General features: G+C 35.6%; 1 protein-coding gene across 4 annotated transcripts in view; it reads right to left on the bottom strand.

The window, feature by feature from the left end:
• The window catches only part of LOC108967350 (glycoprotein-N-acetylgalactosamine 3-beta-galactosyltransferase 1), a 40,743-nt gene that overhangs the window by 11,228 nt on the left and 16,598 nt on the right, over nucleotides 1-12,917 (bottom strand). The window contains exon 1 of one of the 4 annotated variants that reach the window (XM_018930693.1): nucleotides 7,021-7,567. The exons of the other annotated variants lie outside the window; for them this stretch is intronic. The gene's annotated coding sequence lies outside the window, so the exon portion shown is untranslated. Of the gene's footprint in view, nucleotides 1-7,020; nucleotides 7,568-12,917 lie in introns of those variants that run through there. 4 annotated transcript variants of the gene reach the window in all.

The following is a 12,917-nucleotide window of genomic DNA, read 5'->3' as shown; positions in this document are numbered from 1 at the left end:
AAAATAATATTACTAAAATAAATAAAAACGGAGTTATTTTGTTCTTACTAATTATTTTTGTTGTTTTTTATAATAAGAATTATTGTTAAAATAAAACAAATTGTAAGCTATATTGTCTACTATTAATTTAAAAATATAATTATCTGAATACTTTGCTAAATAACCTCTTAAGTGTGTGTAAACCCGTTACTTATATATTTAAATCTCAGCGGGTACCCGGGTACCTGGTTATTGAACGGAGGAGGTATCAAGTTGGATAGTTAATAACTTTTATTAAATAATTGATTCTAAAAAAATTTTAAGAAAAATATATGAAATGCTTTAAATTCTTTATCGCGCTTTTAGTAGTAGAGGGCGGGGTCACTGCAATCTCCTATGCCCGAGTTTTATATCTTAATTTAGTGGTGAACTCGTTTTTTTTTTTATGCAAAGAACGCTCATACCAAGTTTCATAAAAATATCTCAATTTTTACTCAAGTTACAGCTGGCACGGACAGACGGATGGAAAGACAGACAGTAACGTGAATTTCGCTCTTGATCCCATTATACTAATTATTTTTATTAAGTAATACTATTTATGCAACCGTTAGGTGAACATAACTATTATATTCTTTAGTAACATGTTGCAAGAGAAAATTTATTTAGTAAGTTGTCGAGAGAGTCCAATATTTCAACAAATATTTCATGAGTCGCCTTTGGTAAACAACGAAAGTGGTTAAAAGGACAGGCTCAGCGCTTTCGCTGAAGACACATCTTTGAAAATTGTTAGGTAAACTCTGATACCCACAGGATTTATGGCATATATGTTCCAACAAACTTGTCACCAATATACTCTCTTCGACATATAGGATGTATGTATATATAGCCAGATATTGCATTAAACATTGAACTACTTATAACTATCTAGTATAAGTTTGCAAACAAAATTATTAATCAATGAATTCGCAAAAGTTGATTGATTATTGGCTCTTGTAAGTATTGTGAGCTAAATAAAAATGTATGTATACAGAAATAAACTACGATAAGAGTTTAACAACTAACGGGATTGCTAAGTTATCGAAGGTTATCTTAGGTGTAGCTCAAGTGTAAACAAATGCTTTCTGATAAAATACTGAACGACAACAGACAAGTATGTAGATTAAAGGTGTCAAATATGAGATAACATTTGTTTACATTCTGTCAATACTAGTCTAAAAAGCTTTACTAAACCAGGGAACACAATTTAAAAACAGAGCTTTTAGTGTCAGCATTTTAGTAGTGCGTTACGATTTTACAATGAATGCATATGTGACCTGGTCTACGAAAAGGGAGCGATGATGATGAAGACGAAGTATGTGTATCTCAGGCAGAAGATGATACCGAACAAACTTTTGTTAAGATTGACCTGTCTGTTGTTGAAGTAAAGGAGGAGGATTTTTATTTTGGATTCTATCACATGAAAAAGCATCTCATCTTCCATCCGAATCAACTAAAAAGTGAAAATTGATTTTTTGACACCTAAGCCCCTTTCCGTGACTGGACCTTATCAGGGTGGCTTTAGACCTGGCAAATTAACAACTAATCAGATATTCACCATGCGCCAAATCCTAGAAAAGACCCGTGAAAAAAAGATCGACATTCAAAGCTGCTGTCTTTATGATGCGATGTCTGAATTTGGTATCCCCGCAAAACTAATATGGCTGGGTAAAGTGACGTTGAGCAACACCAAAACCTCCGTCAGGATCGGGAAGGACCTCTCCGAGCCGTTCGATACCAAACGAGGCTTCAGAAAAGGGGACTCCCTATCGTGCGACTTCGTCAACCTGCTTCTGAAGAAAATATTCGAGCTGCAGAACTTAATCGAACAGGTGCAATCTCTTATTAGAGTGTACAGCTGCTGGCGTATGCCGATGATATAAAAGGTGGCAAAACAAATGGGTCTGTTAGTGAACGAGGGCAAGGCGAAATATCTCCTGTCATCAAACAAACAGTCGTCGCGACTTGGCTCTCACGTCACTGTTGACAATCATAACTTTGACCACCAACAATGTCAGCCTGGAAATCCAATGCAGGATAACTCTTGCCAACAGATGCTACTTCGGACTGAGTAGGCAATTGAGAAGTAAAGTCCTCTCTCGACGAACGAAAACCAAATTCTATAGGACACTCATAATTCCCGTCCTGCTATATTGTACAGAGGCCTGGACGATAACAACATCTGATGAGATGACGTTGCGAGTTTTCGAGAAAAAAGTTTTGGGAAAGATTTATGGTCCTTTGCGCATTCGGCGAATATCGCATTCGATGGAACGATGAGCTGTATGAGATGTACGACGACTATCCGAATGGACGAAAACACTCCAGCTCTGAAAGTATTCGACGCTGTACCCGCCGGGGGAAGCAGAGGACCTGGCTAGGCTTGGAATATCTAATTGGCGCCACGTAGCGAAAAGAATAAAAACAACTGTTGCGGTGTTGTTAACTCGGCTATAATCGCGTAAGCGGTGTCTACGCCAATTTAGAAGAAGAACATATATCGAAAAAAGGATTTATCTAGAATTTTGCATTCTGATCAAATTTCGTGTGCTCAATAGTTACAAAAGGTGGATAAATGCTTACGTTGATTCAGTTTTATCAAAAACGCAAGCCTACGAGTGGTACAAAAGCTTCAAAGATGCTCAAGAGATCGTTTATATATATAGGAAGCGTAGATGTCTACCGACGCACTTAGACTTTCAGGGGGCCATAGTGAAACCACCGAAATCCCCTCACCCAGATAACTCCCCTCTGAACCACCCTATATTCCTGATGCCGTTCATCAGTACCAAAAGTTTTATATGTGTTTTGGTAATAACTTTTCTCAATGTTCGTTACACAGGACTTCCATATTTTTCGAAGAGGAAACTAAGAAGAGCATAATCCAGCATAATAACCTGTTAGTCACGAGAAGTGTTTCGACCACATCTAAAGAATTTGTCATAGGGTCTCAGAAGTTTCCTTCTATTTATTAAATTAAAACTATAGTAGTTCTTTCTTCGGCATTCTCGTAAAATTAGTACAAAAAATACAATCGTTCCCATTCTTTCTCATCTACTGTGTAGCCTATTCTACTTTCTAAGTCAAAGCCTTTTGTAGTGTTTATCATTTCTCATCATACAATTTCACCTCCTAGTAAGAGTTTTTTAGCTTTATGAAACGCTTATTTGAGTCACTTCCGGGAAAGTCGATGGCATAAAAAGCGCAATACATTCTTATTGTTCTACTAGCTGACCTCGCAGCCGTTGTCCTGCGTGAAAATATGTGTTTTGAAAACATAGCATTTCCAAATATATGCCATACACTATGAGACTATCCTTGTGCCCTGTTGATTGTCATCATGATTATCGCGAAAAGTGTGCGAACTTTATTTTCATTCCATGTATAATATCAAGGTATTTTCGAATAGATCAATGTTACTGCAATACTCAACATTGCTATGAATTAGACAATAATCGTAAATATAGTACGAGCCATATGTTGTCAACTTCGATATTCACTCTTCTAAATTGAATGCTGCATGTTCTGCCGTTTTCGTCTGATGAGCGACGCCGATATAGTGGATATCCATCATTTCTAGTTTGTGTTTCCAAAAGAAAAACATATATTGTCAGGCATACAACTTGAAGTGGGATTGTGGTGTCCGCAAGGTCCATGAACCATATTGGTTTTCACCACTTCGTATACGTATAATACTGAATCTTTTTCTGCATCAGATATTTCCGCAGAAATGAGTTCATCAATTTGATCGGTGTAATCACCATTCAATATCCACAGAAGTAAGTGTACGTGCGGCAAACCTCTCTTTCGCCACTCAACAGAGTACACCTAACATCTAACAGCACCACATATACCTTGCTTCAAGATAAAGTCCATAAAACATCGTAAGTCGTGCTGTGACATCGTGACGATCGCTTGCCCTGGGAGTACTTCATGCCTTGCCTTGCCTTGCCTTGGGCTGCCATACGTTGATGGCAAAAAGAACGCCGACCGATAGATATTACGGCGACCTCTTCGTGGCTTCGTAACAAATTTCAATCTGTAATTGATCACTTTATGGGAAACACACATAAAGTTTTCACTGAATAATTTTCAATAATTTTTCTTTTGAATAGCCGGAATAAAAAAGCAAGCGACCGAAATTGAACGATTCAAATAGTTTACAAAACAAAATATTAAAAAACAAAACAAAAAAAAATGTGTATGGAAAAAAGTTACTTTYTGGAATCGTCCAATTTTCCGACTTTTCCTTATGAAAAGAATAAGGTTTTTTATTTAAAAACCTTCTCCGACCCACAACGGAAGTTTTGCAAATTTCATCAAGATGGGTGCAGCCGTTCTCTTAGCGTTACTAACAATCAAAGATGCATTCGTTTGTATGGGAAAAAGAAAATAGCTGTTTTTAGGGGATTTCCGGCAATTATTCGAAATGTTCTTGTCGTAAAAACCATCCTTGAAACTCTACGAGAATTGGCCAAATATTGGTCCAGGCGTTGTTGAGTTATGCGCTTAGCAACACATTTTGCGATTCATTTTTATATAAGATGTTACGCAAGCTTTGTTATAATAGTATTGTCTAACGTGTAAATTTTTTAATTGGATGCGAGATAAGTACTGATGCATACAAATATATAAATATTTCTTTTATCAAGTTTTATTGCAATTCTGTCACATAATTGGCAAGTTTTAATGGAGTACACAGTATGTTAAGCAAAGCGTTTGTAGACTTGAAGCTTTCTTATCAGAAAACATTTTATTGCCTTCAAATAAAAAGCAACAATTCATTTCCTTCCGACAGTCACACACTTCTTTAAATTTGATTATTTTTAACACGAACAAATATCGGTGAACACATGTACGTACATGTGATGATACGATTTCTACGTTTATTAAACACTTCCGTTGGTAAAAAAAATATAACTTTGCCACTTCGCACGCAGAAATGCAGCGAAAGCCAATCAGGGCGAAAATGACCGATAAGGCTAACATGCAATAATTTGATAAGGACGCCACACTTGTAACTTGTTAGTTAAGAATTATTTCGGTAAAAAAATTTATTGTTTTTGAAAAAAAAAAAAAGCAATTATGACATCTTTTAATGATGCTATTAAAATTCTGGTTAAGTGTTTTACTATAATAATAAGCAGCCAGAAATGAGCACTTCTTGGATTTGTTGAGATTAGTCTTGTGGTGGGGTCTGGGAGGACTTGTTGCGGAAATTTAATAGCGCCGAAACGATTTCTTGAAACAAAATAGACTTTGTAGCAATTAATGTTACTCATAAATCTTTGTGTCAGTACACAAACATTAAGCCTAATGAGTTGGTTTGAAATGCTTTGATAACATCAATAGTAACAATAATAACCATATGGTACGGTTACCTTTTCTTTTTAGGTTTTAAGCGTCGAAATCTAAAACTACTCAGCCAAAGAAATATAAATTTCAACAATTAAGATTTTTAATTTCGTTATAATACATTTTTACTGTATTATTTATTAAGAGAAAGCAATATAGTCCATTTAATTTTGAAAACTGCAGCGGAAAGTTAGGGTTATTATGAAAAGGGAAAATTGTTTTCGAACGGACTCTAACTTTCGAAATTAAATTAGTTAACAAAACAAAACAAAAACTCATTGACGGTTACAATCTCACCGGCATCTTTTTTAAGAAATGTGGACCGAGGAATCCAATGGCCCACAAACCACATCAAAACCTTGTTTTTCTTATATGGAATAGGAGGTCTTCAGGTTTCCCTTCGTCTCAAAAGCGCCAAGTGTCCCCATATGTCAGACCGAGTTGCTGTGAACAGCATCGAATTTACTCTCATCCCTCTGCTCCGGCAGCTATATAATATTTTCCGCACTGCATGTTGGGCGTTTCTATACAGCCGAATATTATCCAATAATGAATGTTGGGTCTAAAGCTGGGTGATGGTGTTGCGAATAGTGTGCTCAGCAGGCTGATTATGTTGGCCACAAATTGAACGAAGCGGGCGAAACTTCGAATTTTCGTAATAAAGTAGAATGATGTGTAAAATCTGTTCAGGCGTAAATCTTTCCATGATGAAATGCCAAACAATACTGAACAAAAATAACATGAGAGCTCGACACGACTCACGGGAGATCTGTCAAAAAAAGGCTATTGAAAAAAGTACCTCTATTTGGATCCCCCATTATAAAGGCAGAGGGCTACACAGATTCATTGAAAAGGCATACCGTCTTAAATTTTTTGATATTCAATAGAAATCATTTCACACATAGCAACCATATATATTTCCAACATACACTTTTAAGTAGTTGAAGTATACGATTTAAAAAGCTTTATGTCTTTAGCATATAATAAAACGTTTTAGTACTCTGTTACAATAGAGTTCCGTATGATCACCACGTCTCTAGGAAAATATGCAAATAGCTGCTCGAATGACTGACAGGGAATGTAATATCCGGAATCAAAATTCGATGATACAATGTATGCCGTACATAGCGACATAAAAGAAGTTGCAAACTGAGAAAAGACACCGTGTTTCAGAAGCGAAACTGTCTAAAGTATCAGTATACAGATGAGTCAATTTAGGCAGTCGATTTGTGCATGTGTCTGCTTGTACTTTATATACGCGAACTATATAGTTCTGCAGTTTTTGAGGTATCGATCTAAAAATGTTCACATGTCCTTTTCTTGAAAAGAAGCTGCTCATTTGTGGAAACCGATATCGGATCACTATGGTAAATAGTTTCCATATAAACTTACCAATTAAATCTTGTTCTCGTATGAACATTTTAATTTCATATGATATTACAAAATTCGGCAAATACTATTATCCATCACAACGCTTCAATTTCCGACCATATTATTTAGATCGGATGGCTTCATTATATACATATGAAGCTGCCATACAAACTGACCAATTCAAAACAAGTTCTTGTAAGGAAAACTTGCACCTGTGTGTGACGGAGGTAACGTTTTTCTTGTTATTGTATTTAGCAGAAATCTCGTATTTTAAATTACTTGCTTTTCAGTTGAAACTTCGTATAATTATTCCTTCTCTGTCAATTCATTAGCCAAACGTAAAGTTTAATTTATAAATTTTCACTTAATTACTTAATATATATGGAATTAGTTATATAAACAATAAAAATGCATAGCATAACTTTATATTTCCTGTATTGCACTAAATTCACTTGTTATTCACTCGAAAAAAGAATCACTTTGCGAAAAGTGCAGTTGTCAACACCCCGAAGCGTTTTTGCTGAATGAGACACTGACTAATAAAAATATAGGTAAACACACGTATTTTCCATAAAAAAAATGGTAAGCAAAAAAACCAAGTCAGATAGATATTATTGCAATGACACTATCTTTCAATTTTAATCATGTTTCTTCTCTTACAAAACGATATGCAATCTGGCATATGCACATATGTATGTTTCAAGACGTGGAAATATAATACAAGGGTTTTATATAGAACTGTATAACTGCATTAGTAACTATTTTGGTGCTAGTAAGTAACTTTAGAATTTTGTTTCACACAATACACTAGCCAGCCGATAACTTACGGTTGACTAAAACAAACTGATGGGTGCCATAAAGTGAACTAACGATTAGCCGTACAACTCGAGTAAAGAACGGCAAACTTTATCGTGTTTTATGGACGAACTGAAAAACATGTGTAATTTCTATTTTCGCTTTCGAATTCCGTTAATAACAAAAACAAATTTTCACGAGGGCATTCACTTAAATTTTAGATTTCGATAAGTAGATTTGCTTTGGAAGTTACAGAGCGTAACAAATATCTGAAGTTATTCAAATATTGATGCCTTGAGTAAGAAAAATTAAGTTTGCAACGAAGTTTGTAACCATAKAGGCATATAGGTTTCAGTTTTTGAGATATGGATTTGGAATTTTCCGCACGTCCTTTGCTCCTCAAGAAGTTATTCATTGTTCGAACCGCCAATATCGTATTACTATAGCATATTATTATTACTATCTTACTGATCAAAATTCATATGTATATACTTCTTTTATTTCACAAATTATCTACCATACGTTGTTGTTCAAGACAAAGTTACAACCTCCACACAAACTGTTCAGATCGGAACAGAGAGATTAATTTTCTTTATTAGGTAGCCTTAATTCGACTTTAATGTTGTTTATATTCAACAAGGTGTTTTGAATGAACTAGTAATTTCCGTTTAGTTTAGTAGCTGTATGTATGACAAGCAATTGAGTTCTGAATAATCATTCAATTTGGCAATTTAGACCTATTTCCAACCGCACACTAAATTTCTCGGACAAAAGTAATTTTATATAAGTGGTTACCCACGTATTTGCTGCATACTCATACCCGCTAAAAGATGCGATAAACTATACAACAAAGTCGTATACTTTGAGTTTGAAAAGCAGCGACGTTTGCCCCCACTCTCCCCAACAGCGCAGTTGTAGATGGCGCAGAACTGTCGCTATCACTTCCATGCCTGAGGACTTGCTGCGATATCTCCTGCGAGCACTAACACTCAACGCTGTCGACTTTTTGACTGCAGCTATTGGTGATAAGAAGTTCGTAACTAATGCTCTCGCGACTGAGCGCCGGCAAACCATTAAACATTGAGAACTCCCTAAAACATAGCTAATTACATAGGCATATATACGGGTTAGTGTTTGATGTGCTATCAGTTTGAATTCCTCAAATTGTTCAGAAAGGTTTTCAAACTGCTCGTTGGTGCGTGAAGACGATTTTGTGCTGAGCATTGCGTCTGAGAGCTCTTCGAGCGTTTGTGCAAACCATAATAATAACAAGCTACAATACCCTTCACAAATACAAAAGATTCCTTAGAAGAACTTCGATCGGTCTGTTTGTATGGCAATTACATACATATATGCTATAATGACCCGATCTGAAACTTTTTTTCGGAAAGTGCACCGTCGTTGTGGACAGTAAACGATGGCAAATTTGCAATAGATTCCGATAGTTCAATATTCATACTAGCTAAACGCTAAGGGGTCCGAATCAGAGAAAAGAGTAACTTCTCGGAAGAATGCAAAATTTTGAATCAGAGTGACAGCTGGACAGATGGACATGGCTAAATTGACTCAGCTCTGGCGTTCCCTTTATTTACTACATACTACACCATGGCAAACTTAAAATAAACTGTTCAGGGAAATAAAAAAGAAAATTTTGCAATGAATCATGGATTGTTTTTGATTTACATTAAGTCTTCTTTCGAAGTCAAATTGGTGCAACAATTTCTTTAATTTTTTTGTTAAAGCTAAAATATTGAACTCTCTATGATAAAATCACTCGCTACATTTGCTCTCTCAGAAGGCAATATTTTTCTTAACCTTCCATGTACAAGTTGGGGTATAACAGACCTCAGTGTTTTAAGGTTATGCTTCCCAAAAACTTACAGCAGGCGCGTTACTTTTTTGATGTTTCAGTAGTTGGAACTATTCTAAAATACTATTTTTTCGTTTTTTTTTCCTTATTTTATTGATGGCATATGTCAAACCCTGTCGAGTATTTGGCATATCTTATCGAGTTCTTTTGATGACAATTTTTTCGGTATTAATCCCTTTTTGGCTTGAGTTTAGTATTTTGACGTCAAAATGAATTATGGTTTACGGTTTCGGGTAGCCACGACATGTTGAATGGTCTGCAACTTCATTAAAAACCAATCACCTGAACTCGTTTCATATACTGCGCAGATAACACAGTTCTAGTAATTTACTTTCAAGCATTTAAGCATTAGCGAGTAACCATGTGCCTTGCACTGATTGGGTAATTTGAAATTTCCATAAAACCGTCCATGTCTTTAACTATTATCCTTCCTTATTTCATTGTTTTCTTCGCCATTAGCATTAGTATTTAAACTTTTAATTATATAATATGTTTTTGAATTTAGTGAAAAATTGTTTGCCATTGCTGTTAATTGCCGCACAACTGTACACATGCATGGTGGTACTGATATGCTCATATCAGCAATTTAAAAATTGCAATTACACTTAAAATGAGTTCGAATAATAAATATCGCATATTAGTACATTCATAAAAGCCACACAAATTACTAAAGTTGTAACCCGCAATTTACGAAAATATTTAAACAGCTTAACCCTTTCGCCCCTACTGGGACAATATGTCCCAGCAAACTTCAAACATGTGTATAACTTTTAATTTTGATCCAATTACGCATTGAAATGTACCCAATAAAGCCTTGAAGTCTTCTTTGATGATCAGTAACCGCATTCCGTTATTATTGACATCAATTTCCACTTACCGAATATTTTGCACAGACATTTCGCGAAATTTCATCAGTCACACGTTGTATTTCAATGTGAAACGTCTATCTGGTTCAGTTTTCATTCGTAATATTCCGCTTGCTTTACGGTTTAGGTGTGAATAAAGATAATTCCTTCGAAATTGGAAACAAATTGGATTGAAAAAGATAAGTTTTTTATATTTGTAACTACATTGGGACATATAATCCCAATARTGCATTTGTTTGGGATAATAATATCCCAATATTTGTTTATACCATTAGATGTCTACAAGGAAAAAATTGGGTGAGAACGAAATTACTGATTATTTTTTACAAGAGGATAGCGACGATATCGCCGATGATTTTAGTAGCTAAATATGTAAGCAAATCAGGTGATGAGTCTTCTTCTGAATGGGAGTTGGAGGACGATGACGGTCAAGTTTTAGGCGATCATCTTAATTCTTTAGAGAACAGTGTGGATCAGCCATTAGGCAATAGAAGTAGCTGAACAAAGTTTGACGCCGGCGTCATTTTCGAACCGAAGTATATAATGCCCGTAGAAAAACCGGCTGAAGTTCTTACTGACTTTCCTCATGGTGCTTCCGAGCTCGACGTTTTTCGGAAACTCTTTCCAAAAAGTTTATACATACGTATTGCAGAGTGCACAAACCAAAGGATTCAAATACTAAACAGAGAGCAAAGTGTGCTCTTACCGACGAGTAYGAAGTTATGCTTTTTTTAAGAGTCACTTTGGTAATGCACTACAACCGCTTACCACCAATTGCTGATTATTGGAGTAAAAATTAATCTATGGGAAACTATATGATAAAAAAGAGTATTTGTCGCCATCGTTTCACTTTACTGATGGCCAAGATGTATTTTAATGATTGTAATAAGCCCGATAATGCAGCTAAGGATTATTATACATCGGAAGTTGTATCATGCATAAAAAAAACATTCCCAGCAGCGCGAAGTGAAAGTAGTGCGCAATACATAGACGAGTGTATGGCAAAATTCAAGGGCCTTTGAAGCCAATAAAGAGAGGGATAAAATTATGGCAGCGCTGTGATGCCAAAACAGGCTACACTTATGACTTGAATGTATATACTGGAAAATACACATCCTCTAATCTGAATGGAACTCTGGAAGAACGGATTGTAGAAAACTTGAGAGMAGGCATTCGTGAGCAAAATGTTGTTTTAGCGTTTGATAGGTTTTTCACCTCAATGAATTTGCTAAAGACCRTACCATTCCCTACGATTGGTACATATATACGAACGCGTAAAGAGAYTCCTGTATTTAGTGGAYGTCTACAACGATCAGAAAGTCAATTCCAAATAAATTGCTATGGTATAATGGCTGCTCGATGSATGGATTCGAAAGAAGTCCTGCTTGCTTCTGACTGTCATATGCATACTACAACTGAAGTTAGCCGAAAACAGAAAGATGGTTCTAAATTAGAAGTTGATTGTCCACTAGCTATGGAGCTACAATCGTATAATGGGGGGCGTAGACTTAGCAGATCAGAAGGTTGCAATATACGGCATGAATCGTAAGTTGCAAAAATGGTGGAAAAAGGTATTTTACAAGATTTTTATGCTAGCTGTGGTTAACGCTTAGATTATATTTACACAACGTCAACGGCGTAAAATTTCGCTCATTCAATTTATTATGCCATTAACCGAGTCAATGATAGCTGAAGGAATAAAGCACAAAAAGCTCACAACACGTCAATGTGAGGGAAGACCAGCAAAGCGATCATGAACTGAACGTCTAAATATTGGCGATCATCTCCTATTGAACARCCTTCTCGTCGCCGAYGCGTTCATTGCGCTTCACAAAATAAGGAAACCAGAACCAAATACGTCTGTTCTGGATGCAACAACGCTTTATGTTTTAAATGTTTTGCTTCTTTTCACAAGTGACTTAAATTTGTAAAAGGAAAAATTAATAAACAGTGAAATCCATTATTTTTTATTAAAAGTTGATATTTCATTTTTTGTTCCTTTTGGTATWATTGGGACTTATGCGTCCCACCTAAAAATGTTATTGGGATTATATATCCCAGGATAACCGTAAGGATATCCGATTTTTCAAGTATGCCAAACATCTTATATTTTAGTCATACTACAGTATTTGCTGTCGTAATGAAAGGGGTGAAAGGGTTAAACAACAGTTAAATTTTTATACTCTTGCAACGTGTTACAAAGAGTCATATTAAGTATGTAATTAACATACATATAAAACTGTAATTTGGTTGACTCAGGTAAGCGCCGTAGAAGGCAACTGTGGGCTGAAAAGTTTTAAAAAGTCCGCAATGGCACAATAGCAAAATTTGCTAGGAAAATTCGTATATGAACTCTTGCCGAAAAAGTGAAAATGGATGCAATTGGATGTTAAACCAGCCCAGTCCCCATATAAAGATACTGTTTAAAACGACTAGAAGCGCGGTGTAAAAATAACAATTTCAACGAAATTCGGTACGTAATATTCTTCCAATTATGACACAGTGCGATAATGGACAAAATCGGACTACAACCACGCCTACATACCATGTAATGAATGCTAAATTAGATTTGATTCTTTCACCTTCTAGTAAAAAATTAAAAAATCAAATAATAAATCAGAGAAAACTTTTGACGAATAATGCAT

The sequence above is a fragment of the Bactrocera latifrons genome, unplaced genomic scaffold (assembly GCF_001853355.1).
Source record: "Bactrocera latifrons isolate USDA-ARS-PBARC rearing strain unplaced genomic scaffold, ASM185335v1 scaffold_183, whole genome shotgun sequence".
Classification (NCBI taxonomy): domain Eukaryota; kingdom Metazoa; phylum Arthropoda; class Insecta; order Diptera; family Tephritidae; genus Bactrocera; species Bactrocera latifrons.
Note: the sequence above shows the minus strand (reverse complement) of the source record. Positions and strands in the feature narration are given on the sequence as shown.